This window comes from Thunnus albacares, chromosome 3 (genome assembly GCF_914725855.1).
Source record: "Thunnus albacares chromosome 3, fThuAlb1.1, whole genome shotgun sequence".
Classification (NCBI taxonomy): Eukaryota; Metazoa; Chordata; class Actinopteri; order Scombriformes; family Scombridae; genus Thunnus; species Thunnus albacares.
The window spans coordinates 26,373,655-26,386,541 of NC_058108.1; the positions used below are offsets into that span (position 1 = coordinate 26,373,655).

The following is a 12,887-nucleotide window of genomic DNA, read 5'->3' on the forward strand; positions in this document are numbered from 1 at the left end:
AAGAAGCAGCCTAATTCTTGAACCTCAGGGCTCGTCCAGGATTTGAACCCGGGACCTCTCACACCCTAAGTGAGAATCATACCCCTAGAGCAATGAGCCACAGAAAGAACTAACCATTCAACAGCAGCTCGGTGAAGTTTACACAGTATACATTCAAACCAGCAACCACTGTTGGATCCATTCATCTATGTGTATTCACTTTCCAGGTCAGGTTGCAATGGTTGTATGCTCAGCAAAGATGTTTAGATGCGCTCTTCCCCTTCTTACGAGATCCCAAGGCATTTTGAAAACAGAGGGGATATGCAGCCATTTCAGTATCCTCCTGGTATCTACTGAATTTTCCTCCTGAGTGGATTTATCGAGCTGCCATGCCAAGCATGCAGAAGTTCAACTCCAACTACCTTGTTAGCTTCCCAACAGTTCCAAACTAGCCATCTGGGCTCGTCCGGGATTTGAACCCGGGACCTCTCGCACCCTAAGCGAGAATCATACCCCTAGACCAACGAGCCACAGGAAGTGTTGGCCGTTCAATAGCAGCTCGGTGAAGTTCACACAGTATACCTTTAAACTAGCAAACACTGTTGGATGCATCCATCCATCTGTATTCACTTTCCAGGTCAGGTTGCAGTGGTTGTATGGTCAGCAAAGATGTTTAGATGCGCTGTTCTCCTTCATGGTCTTTCTGCTCTTCTTATGAGATCCCAAGGCATTTTGAAAACAGAGGAGATATGCAGCCATTTCAGTATCCTCCAGGCGTCTACTGAATTTTCCTCCTTAGTGGATTTATCGAGCTGCCAAGTATGCAGCAGTTCAACTCTAATCACCTTGTCAGCTTCCCAACAGTTCCAAACTGATCAGGTAGCCCACAAGAAGCAACCACATTGCTGCCATCTGGGCTCGTCCGGGATTTGAACCCGGGACCTCTCGCACCCGAAGCGAGAATCATACCCCTAGACCAACGAGCCACAGAAAGAGTTAGCCATTCAATAGTAGCTCGGTGAAGTTTACATAGTATACCTTTAAAGCAGCAACCACTGTTGGATCCATTCATCTATGTGTATTCACTTTCCAGGTCAGGTTGCAATGGTTGCATGCTCAGCAAAGATGTTTAGATGCGCTGTTCCCCTTCATGGTCTTTCTGCTCCTCTTACAGGATCCCAAGGCATTTTGAAAACAGAGGGGATATGCAGCCATTTCAGTATCCTCCTGCCATCTACTGAATTTTCCTCCTGAGTTGATTCATCGAGCTGCCAAGCATGCAGGAGTTCAACTCCAACTACCTTGTTAGCTTCCCAACAGTTCCCAACTAGTCAGGTAGCCCACAAGAAGCAACCACATTGCTGCCATCTGGGCTCGTCCGGGATTTGAACCCGGGACCTCTCGCACCCAAAGCGAGAATCATACCCCTTGACCAACGAGCCATACCAAGCAAAAGCCATGTGATTGCATCTGGGAGAATTTGACTCAGCGTACCTTTCTCCCAGCAACCACTGTAGGATCCATCCATCCATCGTCCATTTGTCTTCACTTTCCTGGTCAAGCTACAGCAGCATCTACTGAAGTCTCATCCAGCATCCACGTGTCCAGCATACCTCCCAAACGTTAGACTAGGAACTTCAACATGTAGGTGAAGCAGTTTGACTCTCACCTCCTTCTTAGTATGTCTTAGTTTCCCAACTGTTACTAAAAGTTTCAAAATTAAACAGACAACTCAGAAGAAGCAGCCTAATTCTTGAACCTCAGGGCTCGTCCGGGATTTGAACCCGGGACCTCTCACACCCTAAGTGAGAATCATACCCCTAGAGCAATGAGCCACAGAAAGAACTAACTATTCAATAGCAGCTCGGTGAAGTTTACACAGTATACATTTAAACCAGCAACCACTGTTGGATCCATTCATCTATGTGTATTCACTTTCCAGGTCAGGTTGCAATGGTTGTATGCTCAGCAAAGATGTTTAGATGCGCTCTTCCCCTTCTTACGAGATCCCAAGGCATTTTGAAAACAGAGGGGATATGCAGCCATTTCAGTATCCTCCTGGTATCTACTGAATTTTCCTCCTGAGTGGATTTATCGAGCTGCCATGCCAAGCATGCAGAAGTTCAACTCCAACTACCTTGTTAGCTTCCCAACAGTTCCAAACTAGCCATCTGGGCTCGTCCGGGATTTGAACCCGGGACCTCTCGCACCCTAAGCGAGAATCATACCCCTAGACCAACGAGCCACAGGAAGTGTTGGCCGTTCAATAGTAGCTCGGTGAAGTTCACACAGTATACCTTTAAACTCGCAAACACTGTTGGATGCATCCATCCATCTGTATTCACTTTCCAGGTCAGGTTGCAGTGGTTGTATGGTCAGCAAAGATGTTTAGATGCGCTGTTCTCCTTCATGGTCTTTCTGCTCTTCTTATGAGATCCCAAGGCGTTTTGAAAACAGAGGAGATATGCAGCCATTTCAGTATCCTCCTGGCGTCTACTGAATTTTCCTCCTTAGTGGATTTATCGAGCTGCCAAGTATGCAGCAGTTCAACTCTAATCACCTTGTTAGCTTCCCAACAGTTCCAAACTGATCAGGTAGCCCACAAGAAGCAACCACATTGCTGCCATCTGGGCTCGTCCGGGATTTGAACCCGGGACCTCTCGCACCCAAAGCGAGAATCATACCCCTAGACCAACGAGCCATACCAAGCAAAAGCCATGTGATTGCATCTGGGAGAATTTGACTCAGCGTACCTTTCTCCCAGCAACCACTGTAGGATCCATCCATCCATCGTCCATTTGTCTTCACTTTCCTGGTCAAGTTACAGCAGCATCTACTGAAGTCTCCTCCAGCATCCACGTGTCCAGCATACCTCCCAAACGTTAGACTAGGAACTTCAACATGTAGGTGAAGCGGTTTGACTCTCACCTCCTTCTTAGTATATCTTAGTTTCCCAACTGTTACTAAAAGTTTCAAAATTAAACAGACAACTCAGAAGAAGCAGCCTAATTCTTGAACCTCAGGGCTCGTCCAGGATTTGAACCCGGGACCTCTCACACCCTAAGTGAGAATCATACCCCTAGAGCAATGAGCCACAGAAAGAACTAACCATTCAACAGCAGCTCGGTGAAGTTTACACAGTATACATTTAAACCAGCAACCACTGTTGGATCCATTCATCTATGTGTATTCACTTTCCAGGTCAGGTTGCAATGGTTGTATGCTCAGCAAAGATGTTTAGATGCGCTCTTCCCCTTCATGGTCTTTCTGCTCTTCTTACGGGATCCCAAGGCATTTTGAAAACAGAGGGGATATGCAGCCATTTCAGTATCCTCCTGGCATCTACTGAGTTTTCCTCCTGAGTGGATTTATCGAGCTGCCATGCCAAGCATGAAGGAGTTCAACTCCAACTACCTTGTTAGCTTCCCAACAGTTCCAAGCTAGCCATCTGGGCTCGTCCGGGATTTGAACCCGGGACCTCTCGCACCCTAAGCGAAAATCATACCCCTAGACCAACGAGCCACAGGAAGTGTTGGCCGTTCAATAGCAGCTCGGTGAAGTTCACACAGTATACCTTTAAACTAGCAAACACTGTTGGATGCATCCATCCATCTGTATTCACTTTCCAGGTCAGGTTGCAGTGGTTGTATGGTCAGCAAAGATGTTTAGATGCGCTGTTCTCCTTCATGGTCTTTCTGCTCTTCTTATGAGATCCCAAGGCATTTTGAAAACAGAGGAGATATGCAGCCATTTCAGTATCCTCCTGGCGTCTACTGAATTTTCCTCCTTAGTGGATTTATCGAGCTGCCAAGTATGCAGCAGTTCAACTCTAATCACCTTGTCAGCTTCCCAACAGTTCCAAACTGATCAGGTAGCCCACAAGAAGCAACCACATTGCTGCCATCTGGGCTCGTCCGGGATTTGAACCCGGGACCTCTCGCAACCGAAGCGAGAATCATACCCCTAGACCAACGAGCCACAGAAAGAGTTAGCCATTCAATAGTAGCTCGGTGAAGTTTACATAGTATACCTTTAAAGCAGCAACCACTGTTGGATCCATTCATCTATGTGTATTCACTTTCCAGGTCAGGTTGCAATGGCTGCATGCTCAGCAAAGATGTTTAGATGCGCTGTTCCCCTTCATGGTCTTTCTGCTCCTCTTACAGGATCCCAAGGCATTTTGAAAACAGAGGGGATATGCAGCCATTTCAGTATCCTCCTGCCATCTACTGAATTTTCCTCCTGAGTTGATTCATCGAGCTGCCATGCCAAGCATGCAGGAGTTCAACTCCAACTACCTTGTTAGCTTCCCAACAGTTCCAAGCTAGCCATCTGGGCTCGTCCGGGATTTGAACCCGGGACCTCTCGCACCCTAAGCGAAAATCATACCCCTAGACCAACGAGCCACAGGAAGTGTTGGCCGTTCAATAGCAGCTCGGTGAAGTTCACACAGTATACCTTTAAACTAGCAAACACTGTTGGATGCATCCATCCATCTGTATTCACTTTCCAGGTCAGGTTGCAGTGGTTGTATGGTCAGCAAAGATGTTTAGATGCGCTGTTCTCCTTCATGGTCTTTCTGCTCTTCTTATGAGATCCCAAGGCATTTTGAAAACAGAGGAGATATGCAGCCATTTCAGTATCCTCCTGGCGTCTACTGAATTTTCCTCCTTAGTGGATTTATCGAGCTGCCAAGTATGCAGCAGTTCAACTCTAATCACCTTGTCAGCTTCCCAACAGTTCCAAACTGATCAGGTAGCCCACAAGAAGCAACCACATTGCTGCCATCTGGGCTCGTCCGGGATTTGAACCCGGGACCTCTCGCACCCGAAGCGAGAATCATACCCCTAGACCAACGAGCCACAGAAAGAGTTAGCCATTCAATAGTAGCTCGGTGAAGTTTACATAGTATACCTTTAAAGCAGCAACCACTGTTGGATCCATTCATCTATGTGTATTCACTTTCCAGGTCAGGTTGCAATGGCTGCATGCTCAGCAAAGATGTTTAGATGCGCTGTTCCCCTTCATGGTCTTTCTGCTCCTCTTACAGGATCCCAAGGCATTTTGAAAACAGAGGGGATATGCAGCCATTTCAGTATCCTCCTGCCATCTACTGAATTTTCCTCCTGAGTTGATTCATCGAGCTGCCAAGCATGCAGGAGTTCAACTCCAACTACCTTGTTAGCTTCCCAACAGTTCCCAACTAGTCAGGTAGCCCACAAGAAGCAACCACATTGCTGCCATCTGGGCTCGTCCGGGATTTGAACTCGGGACCTCTCGCACCCAAAGCGAGAATCATACCCCTAGACCAACGAGCCATACCAAGCAAAAGCCATGTGATTGCATCTGGGAGAATTTGACTCAGCGTACCTTTCTCCCAGCAACCACTGTAGGATCCATCCATCCATCGTCCATTTGTCTTCACTTTCCTGGTCAAGCTACAGCAGCATCTACTGAAGTCTCATCCAGCATCCACGTGTCCAGCATACCTCCCAAACGTTAGACTAGGAACTTCAACATGTAGGTGAAGCAGTTTGACTCTCACCTCCTTCTTAGTATGTCTTAGTTTCCCAACTGTTACTAAAAGTTTCAAAATTAAACAGACAACTCAGAAGAAGCAGCCTAATTCTTGAACCTCAGGGCTCGTCCGGGATTTGAACCCGGGACCTCTCACACCCTAAGTGAGAATCATACCCCTAGAGCAATGAGCCACAGAAAGAACTAACTATTCAATAGCAGCTCGGTGAAGTTTACACAGTATACATTTAAACCAGCAACCACTGTTGGATCCATTCATCTATGTGTATTCACTTTCCAGGTCAGGTTGCAATGGTTGTATGCTCAGCAAAGATGTTTAGATGCGCTCTTCCCCTTCTTACGAGATCCCAAGGCATTTTGAAAACAGAGGGGATATGCAGCCATTTCAGTATCCTCCTGGTATCTACTGAATTTTCCTCCTGAGTGGATTTATCGAGCTGCCATGCCAAGCATGCAGAAGTTCAACTCCAACTACCTTGTTAGCTTCCCAACAGTTCCAAACTAGCCATCTGGGCTCGTCCGGGATTTGAACCCGGGACCTCTCGCACCCTAAGCGAGAATCATACCCCTAGACCAACGAGCCACAGGAAGTGTTGACCGTTCAATAGTAGCTCGGTGAAGTTCACACAGTATACCTTTAAACTCGCAAACACTGTTGGATGCATCCATCCATCTGTATTCACTTTCCAGGTCAGGTTGCAGTGGTTGTATGGTCAGCAAAGATGTTTAGATGCGCTGTTCTCCTTCATGGTCTTTCTGCTCTTCTTATGAGATCCCAAGGCGTTTTGAAAACAGAGGAGATATGCAGCCATTTCAGTATCCTCCTGGCGTCTACTGAATTTTCCTCCTTAGTGGATTTATCGAGCTGCCAAGTATGCAGCAGTTCAACTCTAATCACCTTGTTAGCTTCCCAACAGTTCCAAACTGATCAGGTAGCCCACAAGAAGCAACCACATTGCTGCCATCTGGGCTCGTCCGGGATTTGAACCCGGGACCTCTCGCACCCAAAGCGAGAATCATACCCCTAGACCAACGAGCCATACCAAGCAAAAGCCATGTGATTGCATCTGGGAGAATTTGACTCAGCGTACCTTTCTCCCAGCAACCACTGTAGGATCCATCCATCCATCGTCCATTTGTCTTCACTTTCCTGGTCAAGTTACAGCAGCATCTACTGAAGTCTCCTCCAGCATCCACGTGTCCAGCATACCTCCCAAACGTTAGACTAGGAACTTCAACATGTAGGTGAAGCGGTTTGACTCTCACCTCCTTCTTAGTATATCTTAGTTTCCCAACTGTTACTAAAAGTTTCAAAATTAAACAGACAACTCAGAAGAAGCAGCCTAATTCTTGAACCTCAGGGCTCGTCCAGGATTTGAACCCGGGACCTCTCACACCCTAAGTGAGAATCATACCCCTAGAGCAATGAGCCACAGAAAGAACTAACCATTCAACAGCAGCTCGGTGAAGTTTACACAGTATACATTTAAACCAGCAACCACTGTTGGATCCATTCATCTATGTGTATTCACTTTCCAGGTCAGGTTGCAATGGTTGTATGCTCAGCAAAGATGTTTAGATGCGCTCTTCCCCTTCTTACGAGATCCCAAGGCATTTTGAAAACAGAGGGGATATGCAGCCATTTCAGTATCCTCCTGGCATCTACTGAATTTTCCTCCTGAGTGGATTTATCGAGCTGCCATGCCAAGCATGCAGGAGTTCAACTCCAACTACCTTGTTAGCTTCCCAACAGTTCCAAACTAGCCATCTGGGCTCGTCCGGGATTTGAACCCGGGACCTCTCGCACCCTAAGCGAGAATCATACCCCTAGACCAACGAGCCACAGGAAGTGTTGGCCGTTCAATAGCAGCTCGGTGAAGTTCACACAGTATACCTTTAAACTAGCAAACACTGTTGGATGCATCCATCCATCTGTATTCACTTTCCAGGTCAGGTTGCAGTGGTTGTATGGTCAGCAAAGATGTTTAGATGCGCTGTTCTCCTTCATGGTCTTTCTGCTCTTCTTATGAGATCCCAAGGCGTTTTGAAAACAGAGGAGATATGCAGCCATTTCAGTATCCTCCTGGCGTCTACTGAATTTTCCTCCTTAGTGGATTTATCGAGCTGCCAAGTATGCAGCAGTTCAACTTTAATCACCTTGTTAGCTTCCCAACAGTTCCAAACTGATCAGGTAGCCCACAAGAAGCAACCACATTGCTGCCATCTGGGCTCGTCCGGGATTTGAACCCGGGACCTCTCGCACCCGAAGCGAGAATCATACCCCTAGACCAACGAGCCACAGAAAGAGTTAGCCATTCAATAGTAGCTCGGTGAAGTTTACATAGTATACCTTTAAAGCAGCAACCACTGTTGGATCCATTCATCTATGTGTATTCACTTTCCAGGTCAGGTTGCAATGGTTGCATGCTCAGCAAAGATGTTTAGATGCGCTGTTCCCTTTCATGGTCTTTCTGCTCCTCTTACAGGATCCCAAGGCATTTTGAAAACAGAGGGGATATGCAGCCATTTCAGTATCCTCCTGCCATCTACTGAATTTTCCTCCTGAGTTGATTTATCGAGCTGCCATGCCAAGCATGCAGGAGTTCAACTCCAACTACCTTGTTAGCTTCCCAACAGTTCCAAACTAGCCATCTGGGCTCGTCCGGGATTTGAACCCGGGACCTCTCGCACCCTAAGCGAGAATCATACCCCTAGACCAACGAGCCATAGGAAGTGTTGGCCGTTCAATAGTAGCTCGGTGAAGTTCACACAGTATACCTTTAAACTCGCAAACACTGTTGGATGCATCCATCCATCTGTATTCACTTTCCAGGTCAGGTTGCAGTGGTTGTATGGTCAGCAAAGATGTTTAGATGCGCTGTTCTCCTTCATGGTCTTTCTGCTCTTCTTATGAGATCCCAAGGCGTTTTGAAAACAGAGGAGATATGCAGCCATTTCAGTATCCTCCTGGCGTCTACTGAATTTTCCTCCTTAGTGGATTTATCGAGCTGCCAAGTATGCAGCAGTTTAACTCTAATCACCTTGTTAGCTTCCCAACAGTTCCAAACTGATCAGGTAGCCCACAAGAAGCAACCACATTGCTGCCATCTGGGCTCGTCCGGGATTTGAACCCGGGACCTCTCGCACCCAAAGCGAGAATCATACCCCTAGACCAACGAGCCATACCAAGCAAAAGCCATGTGATTGCATCTGGGAGAATTTGACTCAGCGTACCTTTCTCCCAGCAACCACTGTAGGATCCATCCATCCATCGTCCATTTGTCTTCACTTTCCTGGTCAAGTTACAGCAGCATCTACTGAAGTCTCCTCCAGCATCCACGTGTCCAGCATACCTCCCAAACGTTAGACTAGGAACTTCAACATGTAGGTGAAGCGGTTTGACTCTCACCTCCTTCTTAGTATATCTTAGTTTCCCAACTGTTACTAAAAGTTTCAAAATTAAACAGACAACTCAGAAGAAGCAGCCTAATTCTTGAACCTCAGGGCTCGTCCAGGATTTGAACCCGGGACCTCTCACACCCTAAGTGAGAATCATACCCCTAGAGCAATGAGCCACAGAAAGAACTAACCATTCAACAGCAGCTCGGTGAAGTTTACACAGTATACATTTAAACCAGCAACCACTGTTGGATCCATTCATCTATGTGTATTCACTTTCCAGGTCAGGTTGCAATGGTTGTATGCATCAGCAAAGATGTTTAGATGCGCTCTTCCCCTTCATGGTCTTTCTGCTCTTCTTACGGGATCCCAAGGCATTTTGAAAACAGAGGGGATATGCAGCCATTTCAGTATCCTCCTGGCATCTACTGAGTTTTCCTCCTGAGTGGATTTATCGAGCTGCCATGCCAAGCATGAAGGAGTTCAACTCCAACTACCTTGTTAGCTTCCCAACAGTTCCAAACTAGCCATCTGGGCTCGTCCGGGATTTGAACCCGGGACCTCTCGCACCCTAAGCGAGAATCATACCCCTAGACCAACGAGCCACAGGAAGTGTTGGCCGTTCAATAGCAGCTCGGTGAAGTTCACACAGTATACCTTTAAACTAGCAAACACTGTTGGATGCATCCATCCATCTGTATTCACTTTCCAGGTCAGGTTGCAGTGGTTGTATGGTCAGCAAAGATGTTTAGATGCGCTGTTCTCCTTCATGGTCTTTCTGCTCTTCTTATGAGATCCCAAGGCATTTTGAAAACAGAGGAGATATGCAGCCATTTCAGTATCCTCCTGGCGTCTACTGAATTTTCCTCCTTAGTGGATTTATCGAGCTGCCAAGTATGCAGCAGTTCAACTCTAATCACCTTGTCAGCTTCCCAACAGTTCCAAACTGATCAGGTAGCCCACAAGAAGCAACCACATTGCTGCCATCTGGGCTCGTCCGGGATTTGAACCCGGGACCTCTCGCACCCGAAGCGAGAATCATACCCCTAGACCAACGAGCCACAGAAAGAGTTAGCCATTCAATAGTAGCTCGGTGAAGTTTACATAGTATACCTTTAAAGCAGCAACCACTGTTGGATCCATTCATCTATGTGTATTCACTTTCCAGGTCAGGTTGCAATGGCTGCATGCTCAGCAAAGATGTTTAGATGCGCTGTTCCCCTTCATGGTCTTTCTGCTCCTCTTACAGGATCCCAAGGCATTTTGAAAACAGAGGGGATATGCAGCCATTTCAGTATCCTCCTGCCATCTACTGAATTTTCCTCCTGAGTTGATTCATCGAGCTGCCAAGCATGCAGGAGTTCAACTCCAACTACCTTGTTAGCTTCCCAACAGTTCCCAACTAGTCAGGTAGCCCACAAGAAGCAACCACATTGCTGCCATCTGGGCTCGTCCGGGATTTGAACCCGGGACCTCTCGCACCCAAAGCGAGAATCATACCCCTAGACCAACGAGCCATACCAAGCAAAAGCCATGTGATTGCATCTGGGAGAATTTGACTCAGCGTACCTTTCTCCCAGCAACCACTGTAGGATCCATCCATCCATCGTCCATTTGTCTTCACTTTCCTGGTCAAGCTACAGCAGCATCTACTGAAGTCTCATCCAGCATCCACGTGTCCAGCATACCTCCCAAACGTTAGACTAGGAACTTCAACATGTAGGTGAAGCAGTTTGACTCTCACCTCCTTCTTAGTATGTCTTAGTTTCCCAACTGTTACTAAAAGTTTCAAAATTAAACAGACAACTCAGAAGAAGCAGCCTAATTCTTGAACCTCAGGGCTCGTCCGGGATTTGAACCCGGGACCTCTCACACCCTAAGTGAGAATCATACCCCTAGAGCAATGAGCCACAGAAAGAACTAACTATTCAATAGCAGCTCGGTGAAGTTTACACAGTATACATTTAAACCAGCAACCACTGTTGGATCCATTCATCTATGTGTATTCACTTTCCAGGTCAGGTTGCAATGGTTGTATGCTCAGCAAAGATGTTTAGATGCGCTCTTCCCCTTCTTACGAGATCCCAAGGCATTTTGAAAACAGAGGGGATATGCAGCCATTTCAGTATCCTCCTGGCATCTACTGAATTTTCCTCCTGAGTGGATTTATCGAGCTGCCATGCCAAGCATGCAGGAGTTCAACTCCAACTACCTTGTTAGCTTCCCAACAGTTCCAAACTAGCCATCTGGGCTCGTCCGGGATTTGAACCCGGGACCTCTCGCACCCTAAGCGAGAATCATACCCCTAGACCAACGAGCCACAGGAAGTGTTGGCCGTTCAATAGCAGCTCGGTGAAGTTCACACAGTATACCTTTAAACTAGCAAACACTGTTGGATGCATCCATCCATCTGTATTCACTTTCCAGGTCAGGTTGCAGTGGTTGTATGGTCAGCAAAGATGTTTAGATGCGCTGTTCTCCTTCATGGTCTTTCTGCTCTTCTTATGAGATCCCAAGGCGTTTTGAAAACAGAGGAGATATGCAGCCATTTTAGTATCCTCCTGGCGTCTACTGAATTTTCCTCCTTAGTGGATTTATCGAGCTGCCAAGTATGCAGCAGTTCAACTTTAATCACCTTGTTAGCTTCCCAACAGTTCCAAACTGATCAGGTAGCCCACAAGAAGCAACCACATTGCTGCCATCTGGGCTCGTCCGGGATTTGAACCCGGGACCTCTCGCACCCGAAGCGAGAATCATACCCCTAGACCAACGAGCCACAGAAAGAGTTAGCCATTCAATAGTAGCTCGGTGAAGTTTACATAGTATACCTTTAAAGCAGCAACCACTGTTGGATCCATTCATCTATGTGTATTCACTTTCCAGGTCAGGCTGCAATGGTTGCATGCTCAGCAAAGATGTTTAGATGCGCTGTTCCCCTTCATGGTCTTTCTGCTCCTCTTACAGGATCCCAAGGCATTTTGAAAACAGAGGGGATATGCAGCCATTTCAGTATCCTCCTGCCATCTACTGAATTTTCCTCCTGAGTTGATTTATCGAGCTGCCAAGCATGCAGGAGTTCAACTCCAACTACCTTGTTAGCTTCCCAACAGTTCCCAACTAGTCAGGTAGCCCACAAGAAGCAACCACATTGCTGCCATCTGGGCTCGTCCGGGATTTGAACCCGGGACCTCTCGCACCCAAAGCAGGAATCATACCCCTAGACCAACGAGCCATACCAAGCAAAAGCCATGTGATTGCATCTGGGAGAATTTGACTCAGCGTACCTTTCTCCCAGCAACCACTGTAGGATCCATCCATTCATCGTCCATTTGTCTTCACTTTCCTGGTCAAGCTACAGCAGCATCTACTGAAGTCTCATCCAGCATCCACGTGTCCAGCATACCTCCCAAACGTTAGACTAGGAACTTCAACATGTAGGTGAAGCAGTTTGACTCTCACCTCCTTCTTAGTATGTCTTAGTTTCCCAACTGTTACTAAAAGTTTCAAAATTAAACAGACAACTCAGAAGAAGCAGCCTAATTCTTGAACCTCAGGGCTCGTCCGGGATTTGAACCCGGGACCTCTCACACCCTAAGTGAGAATCATACCCCTAGAGCAATGAGCCACAGAAAGAACTAACTATTCAATAGCAGCTCGGTGAAGTTTACACAGTATACATTTAAACCAGCAACCACTGTTGGATCCATTCATCTATGTGTATTCACTTTCCAGGTCAGGTTGCAATGGTTGTATGCTCAGCAAAGATGTTTAGATGTGCTCTTCCCCTTCATGGTCTTTCTGCTCTTCTTACGGGATCCCAAGGCATTTTGAAAACAGAGGGGATATGCAGCCATTTCAGTATCCTCCTGGCATCTACTGAGTTTTCCTCCTGAGTGGATTTATCGAGCTGCCATGCCAAGCATGAAGGACTTCAACTCCAACTACCTTGTTAGCTTCCCAACAGTTCCAAG

At 46.9% G+C, this 12,887-nt stretch overlaps 22 non-coding genes across 22 annotated transcripts; all 22 read right to left on the minus strand.

Moving 5' to 3' along the window:
* Nucleotides 1-437: 437 nt before the first annotated feature.
* On the minus strand, nucleotides 438-509 carry trnap-agg. The gene has a single exon. It is a non-coding gene; the product is annotated as a tRNA-Pro (tRNA).
* A 384-nt stretch (nucleotides 510-893) lies between these two features.
* On the minus strand, nucleotides 894-965 carry trnap-cgg. Its single transcript has one exon. It is a non-coding gene; the product is annotated as a tRNA-Pro (tRNA).
* A 384-nt stretch (nucleotides 966-1,349) lies between these two features.
* On the minus strand, nucleotides 1,350-1,421 carry trnap-ugg. Its single transcript has one exon. It is a non-coding gene; the product is annotated as a tRNA-Pro (tRNA).
* Nucleotides 1,422-2,152: 731 nt separating this feature from the next.
* On the minus strand, nucleotides 2,153-2,224 carry trnap-agg. The gene has a single exon. It is a non-coding gene; the product is annotated as a tRNA-Pro (tRNA).
* A 384-nt stretch (nucleotides 2,225-2,608) lies between these two features.
* On the minus strand, nucleotides 2,609-2,680 carry trnap-ugg. Its single transcript has one exon. It is a non-coding gene; the product is annotated as a tRNA-Pro (tRNA).
* Nucleotides 2,681-3,429: 749 nt separating this feature from the next.
* Nucleotides 3,430-3,501, minus strand: trnap-agg. Its single transcript has one exon. It is a non-coding gene; the product is annotated as a tRNA-Pro (tRNA).
* A 384-nt stretch (nucleotides 3,502-3,885) lies between these two features.
* trnap-cgg lies at nucleotides 3,886-3,957 on the minus strand. The gene has a single exon. It is a non-coding gene; the product is annotated as a tRNA-Pro (tRNA).
* Nucleotides 3,958-4,313: 356 nt separating this feature from the next.
* On the minus strand, nucleotides 4,314-4,385 carry trnap-agg. The gene has a single exon. It is a non-coding gene; the product is annotated as a tRNA-Pro (tRNA).
* Nucleotides 4,386-4,769: 384 nt separating this feature from the next.
* trnap-cgg lies at nucleotides 4,770-4,841 on the minus strand. The gene has a single exon. It is a non-coding gene; the product is annotated as a tRNA-Pro (tRNA).
* A 384-nt stretch (nucleotides 4,842-5,225) lies between these two features.
* trnap-ugg lies at nucleotides 5,226-5,297 on the minus strand. Its single transcript has one exon. It is a non-coding gene; the product is annotated as a tRNA-Pro (tRNA).
* A 731-nt stretch (nucleotides 5,298-6,028) lies between these two features.
* trnap-agg lies at nucleotides 6,029-6,100 on the minus strand. The gene has a single exon. It is a non-coding gene; the product is annotated as a tRNA-Pro (tRNA).
* A 384-nt stretch (nucleotides 6,101-6,484) lies between these two features.
* trnap-ugg lies at nucleotides 6,485-6,556 on the minus strand. Its single transcript has one exon. It is a non-coding gene; the product is annotated as a tRNA-Pro (tRNA).
* A 731-nt stretch (nucleotides 6,557-7,287) lies between these two features.
* On the minus strand, nucleotides 7,288-7,359 carry trnap-agg. The gene has a single exon. It is a non-coding gene; the product is annotated as a tRNA-Pro (tRNA).
* A 384-nt stretch (nucleotides 7,360-7,743) lies between these two features.
* Nucleotides 7,744-7,815, minus strand: trnap-cgg. Its single transcript has one exon. It is a non-coding gene; the product is annotated as a tRNA-Pro (tRNA).
* Nucleotides 7,816-8,171: 356 nt separating this feature from the next.
* On the minus strand, nucleotides 8,172-8,243 carry trnap-agg. The gene has a single exon. It is a non-coding gene; the product is annotated as a tRNA-Pro (tRNA).
* A 384-nt stretch (nucleotides 8,244-8,627) lies between these two features.
* trnap-ugg lies at nucleotides 8,628-8,699 on the minus strand. The gene has a single exon. It is a non-coding gene; the product is annotated as a tRNA-Pro (tRNA).
* Nucleotides 8,700-9,449: 750 nt separating this feature from the next.
* trnap-agg lies at nucleotides 9,450-9,521 on the minus strand. Its single transcript has one exon. It is a non-coding gene; the product is annotated as a tRNA-Pro (tRNA).
* A 384-nt stretch (nucleotides 9,522-9,905) lies between these two features.
* On the minus strand, nucleotides 9,906-9,977 carry trnap-cgg. The gene has a single exon. It is a non-coding gene; the product is annotated as a tRNA-Pro (tRNA).
* A 384-nt stretch (nucleotides 9,978-10,361) lies between these two features.
* trnap-ugg lies at nucleotides 10,362-10,433 on the minus strand. Its single transcript has one exon. It is a non-coding gene; the product is annotated as a tRNA-Pro (tRNA).
* A 731-nt stretch (nucleotides 10,434-11,164) lies between these two features.
* Nucleotides 11,165-11,236, minus strand: trnap-agg. Its single transcript has one exon. It is a non-coding gene; the product is annotated as a tRNA-Pro (tRNA).
* A 384-nt stretch (nucleotides 11,237-11,620) lies between these two features.
* trnap-cgg lies at nucleotides 11,621-11,692 on the minus strand. Its single transcript has one exon. It is a non-coding gene; the product is annotated as a tRNA-Pro (tRNA).
* A 384-nt stretch (nucleotides 11,693-12,076) lies between these two features.
* trnap-ugg lies at nucleotides 12,077-12,148 on the minus strand. The gene has a single exon. It is a non-coding gene; the product is annotated as a tRNA-Pro (tRNA).
* Between the last annotated feature and the right edge of the window lie 739 nt (nucleotides 12,149-12,887).